The 15,340-nt window shown below is 31.1% G+C and overlaps 1 non-coding gene across 1 annotated transcript; it reads right to left on the minus strand.

Annotated features, from left to right (window-relative positions):
* Positions 1–780: 780 nt before the first annotated feature.
* On the minus strand, positions 781–864 carry TRNAL-CAA (transfer RNA leucine (anticodon CAA)). Its single transcript has one exon. It is a non-coding gene; the product is annotated as a tRNA-Leu (tRNA).
* Between the last annotated feature and the right edge of the window lie 14,476 nt (positions 865–15,340).

A 15,340-nucleotide genomic window follows, 5' to 3' on the forward strand; every position in this document is an offset into this window, starting at 1 on the left:
TTAGTTGTAAATATTCGTATCTTCTTTTATCATCTTGAGAGGATTATATATAGCATTATTAACTGATTGTCCTGAAGACAAATTTAGAATTCCTATTTGAAATAGTATTTTAGTTTTGTTGGTTTATTAAAGTAAAATTATGTATGTATTAAAAATTCAACAATTAATTTCTATTGTTGAAATTTAAAAGTTGTTGAAAGACTTGAAGATTGAGAATTTGAGAGAAACTTATTTAGTGATATATACTCATCTTTTTTATCATCTTAAGAAAATTATAGCATTGATTGATTGTCTTCGAGATAAACGTAAAGAGTTTCTATTTGAAATATAATAGTAGTTTAATTTTGTTAATTTATATATTAAGATAAACTATGTATTGATTATTGAACACTAGTTCAACAAGGACAAGAGCAATGTTTCTAAATTATGTCATTTTTATCTGTAGATCTGAGGTTATGTAAATATAAAACCACAAATAAATGAAGTTATGGCTCAAATTTCTCTAGTATTCTTGAAGATTTGAAAATCTTTTTTCAGTATGCTTTTTTGTTTCACTTTATCATATAAGTAATTCAATTTGATGATATTTAAATATTATGTTTCTTGCTTCATATTATGCCTTATATATTATTTATTATGACGATAAATTATGTTAGGTTTTATTTATATTTTTAATTTATTCAGTACTCACTACATTTTGTCATTTTTTTATATGAAATATAAACATTGAATATAGAACATGATAATAGTGATAGAAAATAAAAATAACAAATTTGAAGTTGTCAGAAGTGGGATTTGAACCCACGCCCTCGTTAGAGGACCAGAACTTGAGTCTGGCGCCTTAGACCACTCGGCCATCCTGACTTATTGATAATAATTTCTAAAAGTTTATAAAAGAATCTTTCATAAGCTTATTTTTCAATTTTATTTAACATAACATGTAGTCATGTATGTTACACAATGTAATATATGTTAATGTATGCATTTATGTATTCTAGTAATATATCATCTCTCATATTAAATCATTTTTCTTCACTCCCTACTTTTTTTCAAATGTTAAATATTTTTTTTAATTTTATAATTTTCATTCCCTATACAATTAATAATATATATAGTCAATCCAGTTAAATAAGATATCTTCCACATATGATTTTTTATTTTTAAATTAATTTTTTATATTTTTAAATAATCTTTCTTTTATTTCAAAATTCTTGTTTTCTAGAAATAAATAATTAAATTTAAAATTGAATTGATAATTTTTTTAATTTTAAAAAATAAATTTGTTCAAAAAAAGTTTGTTTTAAAATACTAATCTGATTAGTAATTTAAATACTCAAGTTGACAACTCTATTTTTATTTTCTCTTTTGAAATTCATTCATCTTCCTATTTTTCACATTTTCGTTAATCTACTAGTATTTTGTTTATCACATAAACTATTCTCTAAAACAATAGATATCTTATTCCTTTTATGTTATATTCGATTTTGTTGTTACATTGTATACATTTTTGAATGTTTATTTATAAGATCTATCATTTTGAATTTTATTTTACTACAAGTTCACTATTTCATTCATAATTATATATGCTTAATAATTTTATTCTTGCAATTTTATGAAATAATCAATAATTAGATAAACTCCTTTTGAAAATTCATGTTATATATATAATATATTAGTCAATATTTTATTGGAATTATTGCTGATGTTTAATTGAAGATTAATAATTTATGTCCTTTAATATTTATTAATGCTAATATGATTTCATTACATTTGTGATAAAGTTTGTATTCTATTTATAGTATATATATCGCATCTTTTGTAGGGAAAAAAAAAACTGAACTCTTTTAATTGTTCTACAATATTATTCCATTTTCAATGTTGCATTCAAAAATAAGTAAACATGTTAAAATGAGCGATATAACAAATATTTCTTAAAAAAATTGTTAGTCTTTTTTTATATAATGAAACATTGATATGCATGTGTGATATGTTGCTTATCCTTAAAACGTATAATTTCTTTTTCACCTATGACTTATTTTTTTATGAAATAAATATTTCAAATGTTCGTTTTGTATTTTTTTTTTAAAAATAAATTATTATTTGTATTCATGAAAGATGTAAATGATGATAAATATACCCATAGAATAAAAAAAGACTCACCTTATAATCACGGAAGATGACCTCCATATACCAGAAGTACTCTAACATTAATTATGCACTTAGTCTATTAGTATTCGAACCTACGTGGCAATAAAATTTGACCAAACCTATCTACATGTATTCCAATGTAGACATGTTACCGTTTCAGAGTCATTTAATGCAAAAATTAAAACCCCAACATGCCCTTCTTCTCCAATTTTTACTTTATCCCAGAAATTGAAACCATTTTATTTTTATTTTTTCTTCAAATACGAACACTAACAAAGAAAAATTCTCTAATCTTTGGAAATGCTTTTGCGCAGATTTAATTCTGCTACAAGTAATGCAAGCTGCAATATTGCTTCGAATTTGAAGAAGAAGAAAAAAAAGCTTGACGGAAGATGCTTTTGTGGGTTGGAGGTTGCGTTGATGAATTTAGCACAATAACAAACCAAAATAGATGGTTCATCCGATGTCCTCTCTAGAAGATAATGGCTATTTTAATTTTTTTTTGTGAAGGTTATCCCTTTTTTAATTTTAATTGATAGTTGAGTGGGTATTTTGATATTTTAGATAAGAGATTGTAAATATTTCGTGTGGGTGGATGAGATCAAAGAAGGTTGAGAGGGTTTGATGAGATCAATAGTTAAAAGGAATATGGAACATTCTTATGCGAGATATGAAGATGGATTGACAATCACTACAGTTAGAGGAAAGAATCATGAAGCTTTCTCCCTAATGGCAAGGAAGATAAAAAAAATTTAGGAGAGAAAATAGAACAAGTAGAGTGTTGCTTGTAAAAATGGCTTTGGGGGTTTTGTTTTGTTTAGCTTGTAACTTGTATTTAATGATCAAAATATAGGATTGATGTAATTGAAAATCCTTGTTGTTTATGATCATTGTTTCCTGTTCTTAGAATGACAAGAAGTTTAAACTAATTCCATTTTCATAGTGTGATTTGTATGTTATTTAACATAAGTACCCATGAATAATTCAACAATTGGCATATTAGCCATGAATTGTTGACTTATCCAAAACAATAGGTATTGTAAGAATTAGGATTTAGGCCTAAACTAACCATTTCTCATGAAGTAAATCATGTCATACATAACTGAAACACAACACTCTAATTCCATAATACTGATTTTAAGGTTAAAGTAACATGTAGCATTTGACACATTGTGGATTCATAAAGAAACACAAGGGTCTAGTATCTATCTCGAGTACATCATAACACCAAAATAAAAAAAATCTACTATCTCCCTTGATTACATGAAAATACCAACAAAATAAACACCAAAGTCTAATGCTTTTCATAAACAAGATTGAACTAATGTCATAAGCAACATATTTTTCATCAACTAAATATCTATAGTATTGGAGTTGAGCTACTGCTCCCGCTTAATACAACATTACTAGCCCACCAAAAGAGAATAACCTAACTATAGATGTTCTCCCAGATCCCACCGACCTGCCTCTATCTTTGACAATTGTTCCTCTGCTTCTAACAGTTGATGTTGTACCAGGTATAGAAATAAACTGCATAAGTGGTAGTCCCAACACTAGCACCTTGTATTGTTCAGGATGTAACCAAGAGTGCAACTTTTGAGTTATTTGCGGACGGATTTGTAAATGGAGGCTTGGTAGATGGCGGAGCACTTGGAGAAGGTCTCTTAATATTTTTTCTTTTAACAGGCATTCTATTTGTTGCAGAATTTGGTGAAGGTTGTGGTTGAGACTTTTGTAGGAGGTTTGGTTGAAAATTTGGTTGAGGTTCCTAGAGTTGAAACAAGAAGAAAAATATTAGGTGTGGGCCAAAATTCAATGGCAAATGGCAAATAAAATATGCAGCAAATGAAATGGCTTTTATAACTACAGCCTGTGGGATTGCTGAACCACTTCCCTCACCAATGGTTGCTGCTTCAGCATCCGTAGTTTTTAAGATTTTTTTCCAATACATTTTGACCACTTAATTGGCATCTTCATCCCTCATAGCTACATTCTCTTGAGATGCACCACTCCCTCTAGTCATTGCATCTTTTCTTTTCTTACAGCTCCTCGTATTGTGACCAGGATACAAACAAAATAGGTCATTGTAAGTACATAAATTTCATTGTGTTTTATTGCAAAAAAAATAATTCATTGCAAACAAAATCAACTTGCTAAGCTAAATTTGACATTGATTTAACGTACCTCGAGATAGTATTTGCAGACAATAGTTTCATACTTCCTCTTCGTTTTATGAGGGTCGGAGTTATCAGCAGGGCCATCATTCCTCTTGTCTCTCTTGGTAGAAATTCTCCCAATAGATTTTTTGTAGCGAGGTGAAAAAATAAGTAGGGTGTCTAGCTTCTCCCAGAACTTTTGGCTTGGAACTAGAAGCATCGAAAACTCATAGGTTACATTGTATATACCCATGGTTAGTCAGTTATGGGCAAACTCTTCAGGTCTTCTCTTCTGGTAAGCTAGGCAGCACAAAATTATTAATATGGCGGGGATTACTTGCTTTTATTTTTATGTCAAAGTCAAACACATCACAATGGTATAATCCTTTAACCGTAGAGCAATAACTTTTCCATCTTTCTGCAACAACAAAGCCATTTCATCTTCATGACCATCTTTAATGAGATGTTGTATGCTGTAGTTGCCAACAAAAGTTATATCCAAAATATGTTTAAGATTTGTACGTCAAAAATCAACGCTGTGCATAAGAACCCACGACCTTGATGAAGAATAATCATCTTCCTTCAACCGGAACACGCGCATACAAAATTCAAAGTCAAATTCAACCAAATTCATGTAACCGCATGTAGGTGTAAGAATGTATCCATATCCATTATAAGCTTCTTTTGAGTTAAGTTCCGGCAAAGTCAAGTAAACAGGGCCACCAACATTAAGATCTTGAGGTCTTGGAGGCAAAGGAGGCAAGTCATCCTTCACGCGCTCTTCCTTCAGATCAAAATGCAGTGTCGTTTTGCTTTTGTTACCGATTCAGTAAACTGAGTCCTTGAAATAAACACCATGTGCAAAATCCATGTCGATGGGAGCCGAGAAGGAAAAACTACACGAATTTTAGGCACCGGATTCTGAGGAGTAAACCTTGGTTTGGTGGCAGTCTTCCTTTAAAGACTTGCCATGGAAAATGCAGATCAGCTTATAACCAAGAAATCGCAAGGGATCAAAAGCCAGAGAGTACTCCACAAAAGGTGATTTATCAAACCATGGAAAGGGCGAGGGTAAGAGTTTCTTGTCTCCGATGGTGGGATTATAGATAAACCTATCACTGAATGGACAAGCATCAAGCCGTTGCAAGATTGTAATATATATGAATAATTATTGGGGAGTTTGGGACAGAATATGCCACGGCGGCAGCACGGTCTACGAATCTTCTTACTGAAGTAGAAGAATGTTAATTCACGATATTGAGGATCGATGAAGTCGGGATCTAGGATCAAATTGGAGAATCTTGTTCCTTGGACGGTGGTGCGGCACCGAGAGAAGTAAGGGTCAGAGATGAGAGAAAGCCATCGCTTGGAGACACGTTTGAAGGCCATGACATCTCTGAGGGGAAGACGAACAAGGATTTTAGTGAGCAAGGCATCGTGTCTTTCAATTGCTTTGGCTGAAGAAGAGATTAACTCTGTGTTGTGGCTCATGGTTGTTCTTCACTTGGCTTTCAATCTTCCACGAGTGTGTTCCAGATTTTGCTAGGTAGACAATGACTTTTATAAACAATGTGAATAATGGGCTCTAGAATTGACCCAATAAAGTAAAAAAATACTCCACTCTCAAATTACCTCCTAAACTTTAACATTAGGATAACTATCTGCAGACCTAGTGAATTAAACATCCAGTTATTGTTAACTATGCATGAGTAAATCGAATCAAAAGAAATAGTCATCCGATTAAAAATAATGAATATAATCATCTGCATACCTAATGAATTGAACATCCGACATATCCATTGTTCTCATTGTTTTGTATTCTCATTGTCTACCTATACTTTTCCTAATATATCAATCACAAATAAGATAGGTAGCTAAAGAAGATAACTTTTTAATTTTTATATAATAAATTTAAAAGTTTGTTATTTTCTTTTTAAATATCTTAGAGATTTTAAATTTTTCATGGTTCATGCATCCGTTAATTTCAAGTTCAAAATTTAAAAAGGTAGAACAATCACATTAATTAGCTTATTAACTTTTAAAATTAAAATAAGGATTTAATCATATCATTCCGTTGTAAAAGGGATACTTGGTTATTGGTTCTCATTTGGTTCAGACTCTTTAGTGGCTTTTGTGAAAGATTTTTTTTCTTAAGAAGAAAAGTTGCAAGTTAATAAACATTTATGTTGTCATCATATTATTGAATATTATATCATCTACAAATATAATTTAAAATTATATTTATCAATTAGCAGTAGAATATATAAAAATTTAAATAATTTATTTAAAAATGTAAAAAAATAATAAATGAATAACAACAACAACGGAAAAAATTGAATTTTAAATATAAAAAATAATAAAATAAAACGACCATAGCTTGTAACTTGTATTTAGTGATCAAAATATAAGATTGATGTAATTGGAGATCCTTGTTGTTTATGACCATTGTTTCCTGTTCTTAGAATGACAAGAAGTTTAAACTAATTCCATTTTCAATAGTGTGATTTTTATGTTATTTAACATAAGTACCCATAAATGATTCAACAATTGGAATAATTAGCCATGAATGATTGACTTATCCAACAAAATAGGTATTGTAAGAATTGGGATTAAGGTCTAAACTACCCATTTCTCATGAAGTAAATAATGTCATATATAACTGAAATACAACACTCTAATTTCATAACACTGATTTTAAGGTTAAAGCAACATGTAGTATCTGACACATTGTGGATTCATAAAGAAACACAAGGGTCTAGTATCTATCTCGAGTACACCATAACACCAAAATAAAATAAAAGAATCTACTATCTCTCTTGATTACATGAAAATACCAACAAAACAAACACAAAAGTCTAATGCTTTCAAAAACAAGATTGAACTAATGTCATAGACAACATGTTTTTCATCAACTAAATATCTATTGTATTGGAGTTGAGCTATTTCTCCCACTTAATACAACATTATTGGACCCACCAGAAGAGGATAACCTAGCTGTAGATGTTCTCCTAGATCCCACCAACCTGTCTCTACATTTGACAATTGTTCCTCTGCTTCTAACAATTGATATTACACCAGGTGCAGAAATAAACGGTATAAAACGTGTGGTAGTCCAAACACTAGCACCTTGCATTGTTTAGGGTGTAACCACGGGTGCAATTTCTGAGTTATTTGCGGAAAATTTGTAAATGGAGGCCTGGTAGATGGCAAAGCACTTAGAGAAGGTCTCTTAATATTTTTTCTTTTAACAGGCTTTCTATTTGTTGCAGGGTTTTGTTGGAAATTTGGTTGAGGTTCTTGGAGTTGAAACAAGAAGAAAAATATTAGGTGTGGGACAAAATTTAATGGCAAATGGCAAATAAAATATGCAGCAAATGAAATGACTTTTACAACTGCAGCCTATGGGGTTGCTGAACCACTTCCCTCATCAGTGATTGCTACTTTAGCATCCGTAGTTTCTAAGATTTCTTCCCAATACATTTTGACCAATTAATCGGCATCTTCATCCCTCATAGCTACATGCTCTTGAGATACACCACTCTCTCTAGTCATTGCATCTTTCTTTTTCTTACAGCTCCTCTTATTTTGACTAGGCTACAAACAAAATAGGTCATTATAAGTAAATAAGTTTTATTGTGGTTTATTACAAACAAAATAGTTCATTGCAAACAAAATTAACTTGCTAAGCTAAATTTAACATTGATTTAACGTACCTCGAGACAGTATTTGCAGACAATAGTTTCATACTTCCTCTTCATTCTGTGAGGGTCGGAGTTATCAACAGGGCCATCATTCCTCTTGTCTGTCTTGGTAGAAAGTCTGCCAATAGATTTTTTGTAGCGAGATAAAAAATAGGCAGGGTGTCTAACTTCTCTCAGAACTCTTGGCTTGGAACTAGAAGCATCGAAAACTCATAGGTTACATTGTATGTGCCCATGATTAGTCAATTATAGGCAAACTCTTCAAGTCTTCTCTTCTGGTAAGCCAGGACAGCACAAACATGCCTACAAGGAAGGTCAATTAATTGTCATAGTCTATAGCTGCATGTCCCTTTACCCAAGTCTACACTAACCTTTATGGGCAAACACTGCACTTCATACACATTTTCAGCATCATCTCCAGTTGGAAGAAACCTCCATTTATTGCTTTCTTTTTTCTCCCTCTCCAATCTACTCTGTTGTATTGGAGCTAACATTCCATTGTATACAATCAATACTTTTTTATTCCTTGTAATAATCTTCATGATATAGCACCTAACTTCTTCTAACATGGTGATAATGGGTTTCTCCTCATCTTTTTAACCTTACCATTAGATACCTCATAATTATTGTTCGTGCTGTCCATCCTCGAGTATTCACTAAAATCATTTTCTAAAAGTATTCGTTAAAATTATTTTTTAAAATCTTTCTATAGTAACATTGAAGTATTGGATTGTTGTGGCCTTGGCACATGCCCATATACACATTTTTATCTGCTTGTCATTCTACTTCTTTCTTAAATTTTGCCATATATGCATGACACAAAATCTGTGGGTGATCCCTGGATACAGTTCTCCTACAGACGGTATTAATCCCTAACAACAAATGACATAACCAACAATAAAAATCATAATTACTTTCCTAATTTAAATAACTAAAATGAAAAACTAATACAAATCACTATAAATTTTTAAAAATAGTGGCAAATGCTAAAAATAATACACATTGATAACAGGAGCATAATTTTGCAAATAATATATATCAATAAACAGAATAATTCACTATAAATGATCTCAGTAGTCATGCAAATAATACATATAAAAGAAATTCATAAACCAGTCACTACACTGGGTCACTAAATTCAGTAAGTATATTAAGTACCTTTTGTATATTTGACAAAGTTAAACCCGTTTTCTCTAAAATCTCCAAGATCCTCTTTCAATATCTCTAAAAACTATTTTCAACTCTTTTTGTTCTCAGATTCTACAATTACATACACAATAGGGTATATTTGGTTATTTGCATTCTATCCTATAGCTGTAAGTAACTGACCCTGCATAGTACCCTATGAGAAATACATGTAGATAAGTTTGGAGGAATTTTATTGCCACGTACGTTTGGATACTAATGGACCAAGTACGTAACCAACGTTAAGGTACTTCTGACACACGGAGGTCATCTTTCGTGGTTATAAGGTGAGTTTTTTTATTCCATAGGTACATTTGTCAGCATTTACATATTTTATGAGTACAAAGGGTAATTTATTCTTTTCTTTTTATAAAACTCTATGTGGCATGCATTCTAGTCAAACTAATATTGTGTTTATTTTGTAACTTTCAGTTTTAATCGTTTTTATTTTTATTATTAATCTCTATGATGATGACTTTCGATGGTAATTTAATTCTGATGGTAATTCCTAGCAGCAAAATAATTCAATTTTCTTTAATATAACAATGATGAGTAATTGTTAGGATATTTTAATAAGGGTTTGATTTTATATAATTTTCTTTATTTGATTAGGTTTTTTTTCATTTTAAATAAATATTATTTTATCTTTTATATCTCTTATAAAATATTTAGTATAATGTTACTCAAAATGCTAATGAAATTTGAATCATATTTTGAGTTCTTTTTTTTGGTGGTCTATTATTTTACTTTTATGTTTAAAGTAATTTTACATGATCAAGTCATTTTGGTAACCAAATTTAACAAAATTAGTCCAATAGTTTAAAGATTGATAACTAGAAATTTTAGTTGGGAAAGAAGGAGAAAGAAGATAGACATAAGAAGAAAAAATATTTGGTGCGGTGCTACGAGGAGCAGAACACGGAGGTGCAGTGTGGTGTTGTGAGGAGCAGAATATAGAGGTTCGGCGTGACACTACAAAGAGCAGAATGGAGGTACAATATAGCGAGTGGGCAGAATGGAGGCGCAGTGACCAACACGGGCCAAAGGTTGGTGGTTGAGACAAGGCAAACAAAAACAAGAAGAGGCTGGTGGTTGAGAGTTTGAGGTTTTTGATAGTGGCCGTGTGGGAGTAGCCAACCACCGAAGATGAGTGAGAGTGAGAGAGAGACGCCTATTATTCTAACTAAAGAAGAGAAAATGCTCAATTTCTCCTTGTCTCGCCCATAGAGATTTAGTGACCTACTCTCTCATTGGACCAGACTGGGTGACTCGAGCACTGGTCCAAACACAATTGAGTTGTCTGATTGGGTCAATTTTTGTCTATGAATTTGACCATATCATTTCTAAATCAGGCCCAAAATAAAAGAATAATTTTAAGTTTGAACTGGATTGGATTATGTACACCTCTAATGTAGGCTATAAAAAAGATGGTTGTGCGTGTGAAAGAATTATAATATCTATAAAGGTCAAGACTCAATTGGACTTGAAAAATAATTAATGCTTAACACTCACATTAAATTCATATTAGATTTTAAAAGTCTAAGTTGTAATGGAATAGAGATACAAGCTGCTAAAGAAATTACAAATTTTGAGTATTAACGATGACTAATAATAATAATCATCGTGAATCGTATTACATGACTAAACAATTTTTTTAATTGAGTTCAACTAAATTGGCTTAATCACTGACTGATCCAACAAAACCCCCTATACCATGTAGTGCGTGAATTCCTCTCCCACTATCATAAAGATGTTACATTTTTTACCGATATAAATAAACAAACAATTAACTAAATGCACAGGACATTGCATAAGACAATTTTTAATGGAACAAAGAATTGCAAACAATTAATTGTACATAAATATTGGTACGAGTGTCTTTAAAATTAATTTTAATTAAAATTATATCAATGTTAATGTGATTTGCATTTGAATATTTTTTGTCAAATATATTTTGAAAAAATAAATATTATTTAAATAATATTAACCAACACCATATTAAAATACAAAATTACTAAAATAAAAATAAAAATTCAAAACTAACATGTCACTCTTTAATATAAAAAGGTCAAAATAGGTAATTAATATTTTATCAACATCTCAATATAATTTTCAAAGATAAAAAAATAAAAATTGTTCTTTTCACAAAAAAATACATTTAGAACAAAGTTGAGTTCACATTAAATTAATAAATATTATCTAAATATAATTGTATTCATTCGAAGCAATTTTAGTGTGCATTAAAAAGTAATCAACAACAAATCAAAATACACAAATTGTGTGAAATTCCTTGATTAATTATAAATTTAAAAATTATCCAAAATAATAAAAATTTCAAGAACTAATAAAAAAAATAACAAATAACTTATTATTTTGAACTAATTTGTTTTAAAAATACTTAAATAATTATTTATAAAATACATAAAAATTTGAGAAAAAAATTCAATTTATAACCACAATGAGTAATAGTTTACCAACAATCCAACACAATTGAGTTAGTACATATTTACCCAATCTTTTGGATACAAATAAAGCTAAATGAAAATCATTATAGTGAATTAATGATCGAAATTTAAATTTCTCTTTTTGTTCATATTTAAATATCATTGATGAGAGTCTAACAAATAAAATTAAGACCAAATAGATAAATTTTCTGCATAGTAAATCTAGCTAACCAATAACCATACAAAAGTATAGATTTCAATTATTTTCATTTTTCAAGTTGAAAAATGTTAAGTGATCAAATTATTTTTATAATTAAATTTAATTAATTTTTTAACTAAAATTTTTAATTATTAATTCTTAAATTATTGGATCAACTTAGTTAATTTTTTTTAATCAAAGGTATGCATCTTTTATTGATTTAATAAGTAAAAGAATTGGTTTAAATATGGACAACATACAAGGACAAATAAGAAAAAATTTCACCCAAAATTAAAAGATTAACTAATTAAATACATTTGTTGAGAAAGAAAGTTAGAGAGAAAAATTCCTTGCACATACATAACCAGAGGCTTCTTCTACCACCATGGCCAAAGAGAGCTTTCAACCTTCAAAGACCAATTAGTTTCTTAATTTTCACAAGCTCCAATTTCTCTCTTTGATCATCGATTCCAATTTCTCTTTCGCCTTACTACCTCTACTAATATGACTTTGGAGTTCATTCCACTGTTTCCAAGGATCATCGATGTGGTTTAGTACCGAAAAGTCCACCATCCTCTACGTCAAGGCACTCCCAAAGGCAATGGTCACTGATTTTGTAGTCAATCCACATCGAGAACAAGTCGGGTCCATCGATGGAATTTTGGCATGAAATTTCTGCCTAACCAGTAAACCCCCATGAAAAACCGTCCATAGAAAATTCTTCACTTTTAATTGACATTTAAGTTTTCAAAGATCTTACCAGATCTTTTTATTTTGGCATTGTGTAGGCAAGAACTCTGATGGTGGATGAAAAAAATGGAAGGCTACTTTATATTCAGTTGTCATCGAATAGCTACCTGATTTTTCTTTTAGCCAGGTAATTGTATCTTCTTCCCCATGAATTTATGTATTCAGAATTGTTGTAGCTACTTCTTAGTTGTAAATGTTTCTGATCAAAACTTGATTCCATTTCCTATTTGAGTTAATTAAATCGGATACCCATTCTGGATAGTAATTAGTGTAGAAATTTGGAATCGCTATAATTATTGTGAACTCCTATACCCAGGAATCTTCTTTAATACGACAATATTATCTTTACCAGTTTTTCACATACACCATTTTTCTATCACTTTGCATCCTTCAATTATACTTCTCCACCCCATGATGAATTGTTCCTTGACTCGGCTCTCATGAAATTGGAAAATATGTTATAGTTTGCTCTTATAAACCTTGCTAATTAGTGAGTTAGATCGAGTTAAAAGTCTCCAACCTTGCTTGGCTAGCATTGAAAGTAGACTTTTAAGTCTTTAAAGTTGAGGCCTTCCTAATCTTTTGGTTTGTGTGAAATCTGCCACCCTAGCCAATGCACATTCTTTTCGTACCTTTTTGTCCCCATCAGAAATTAAACATTACTTTTTGTATTTCATCCGTCAGCGATTTTGATAACTTGAAGCAACTCAGAGTATATAGAGGTACTGCCATGGCTACAACCTTGATTAGGACTTCTCTGTTACTCGTAGACGATAATGATCTCTTCTAATGTTGAAGTTTTTGAAAAACTTTGTCTTTGATTTAATTGAATGTCTCTCTTTGATCTATGAATAACCGCCAATAGCCCAAGATATTTTTTTTATTTCCAACATAAGGAACCATTGAAATTTCAGCAAGGTGATCACGAGTAGTATTAGGGGTGTTATGGCTAAAAAAGATAATGCCTTGTCTAGATTAATCAATTGACCGCTAATTTTCTCATAGTTCCTCAAAATTCGGATCAGATTTAAGCAATCATCTTCCATGCTTCTGCTAAATAGAATTGAATCATCTGCAAAGAATAGATGATTAAGCTTAGGATAGTTGTGATTAAGTTTCAATCCTGAAAATTTCAACCTCTGTTCTCTTCTGTAGAGCATATAAGAAAGACCTTTTGCACAAAAAAAATAGGTAGGGGGATAAAGGTCACCTTGACCCAACCCTTTACATGGTTTGAAGAAACCATGAGGCTGTCCATCCATAGTAACAGAGTAAGAAACGATAGTCACACACTCCTTAATCCATGTCATCAACTTTTTGCAAAATCTCAATTTCTTCATCATAGCCCAAACAAAAAAACCATTTCACCCAATCATAAGCTTTACTCATGTCAAGTTTCAGGGCCATGTCATGACTGTCGAACTTCTTATTCTTCAGAAAGTGCATAAATTCATGTGCAATTAAAACATTATCACTAATAAGCCTTCCTTTGATGAAGGTACTCTGAGAATCATTGATAAGCCTATTCATGACAAATTGTAATTTGTGCAACCATAATCTTAGATATTATTTTATAAAAAAATACTACTAAGGTTTATGGGTCTGATGTGCTTCATAGTATTGGCATTAAGGATTTTAGGGATTAAATAAATATATGTATGATTGAATGCCTTGAGAATTTTACCTCTAGAAAAAAAATGCTTTATTGGTTCTATGACTTTTTTTATGGTGTCCTAGAAAAAATGAAAGAATTTGACCGTGAACATGTCATCTCCCGGAGCGAAGAATGGGTTAATTGAAAAAATAGAATTTGGATCCTCTAAATTTTGATTTTCATTTTAGATGGTAAAGTGTGATCTCTTATCCTTGAATGATTTCTCTCTCATATTTTCTCTTGGTCCCACCTATGAAATAAATGGTGAGAGATTATACTTTACTCTCTAAAGTGAAATTCAAAATTTAGAGGATCCAAATCCAAAAAATAGCATCTTTTATCTCTTTCTTTACCACCGGTCTGACCAACATCTTGTTAGTTGCTCTACCAATTTTCTCTAGTATGCCTAGTAGTTCTTCGTCTGGGTCTTTTGGGTTACTAGTTGTCAAGATGTTTTCAAAGTAGCCTTGAGCAATGCTAGCAATTCCATCCGAGTCTGACACCGAATTTCCTTGTTCATCTTTCAATGTATGAATTTTATTCTTTCTATTCATTGCTTGATACTTGAAATGAAAAAACATTGTGTTTCTATCCCCCATTGAAGCCACTGAATTCTAGATTTTTCCTTCCAAAATCTCTCCTCTTGAATCAACGCTTCTTCTAACTCTTCCTCAAGAACCTGTACCTCCACTCCATTAGCACCATCTCTATTTTTCAACCCAGGTGCTAATTTGTCTTTAGCATTAACAATTCGAACTTGGGAGTTAGACGTAGAGTTTTTCTGCTATTCCACTATTTTGTGCCTACACTCCTTCAACTTACTAGCAAGTTAAAACATCAGGAATTCTATTTTCTCTTGATTCCATGCTTGTTTAATTATCTCGACCACTTCTTCATTCTCATACTACCTTTCTTAAAAGCGAAAACTCCTTTTGACCTTACGCCCCTCCGTATCTGCACTACGTAATAGAGGTTTATGATTGGACCCCATATAAATGCATCACATAAGAATTAGGAAACTCCTCTCTCCAAGCATTCGTCATGAGTACTCTGTCTAGCCTTTTTCGAATGTAATTCCTCCTAAATTGTCTATTATCCTAGTT

Source organism: Arachis hypogaea, chromosome 19 (genome assembly GCF_003086295.3).
Source record: "Arachis hypogaea cultivar Tifrunner chromosome 19, arahy.Tifrunner.gnm2.J5K5, whole genome shotgun sequence".
In the NCBI taxonomy this organism is placed as follows: domain Eukaryota; kingdom Viridiplantae; phylum Streptophyta; class Magnoliopsida; order Fabales; family Fabaceae; genus Arachis; species Arachis hypogaea.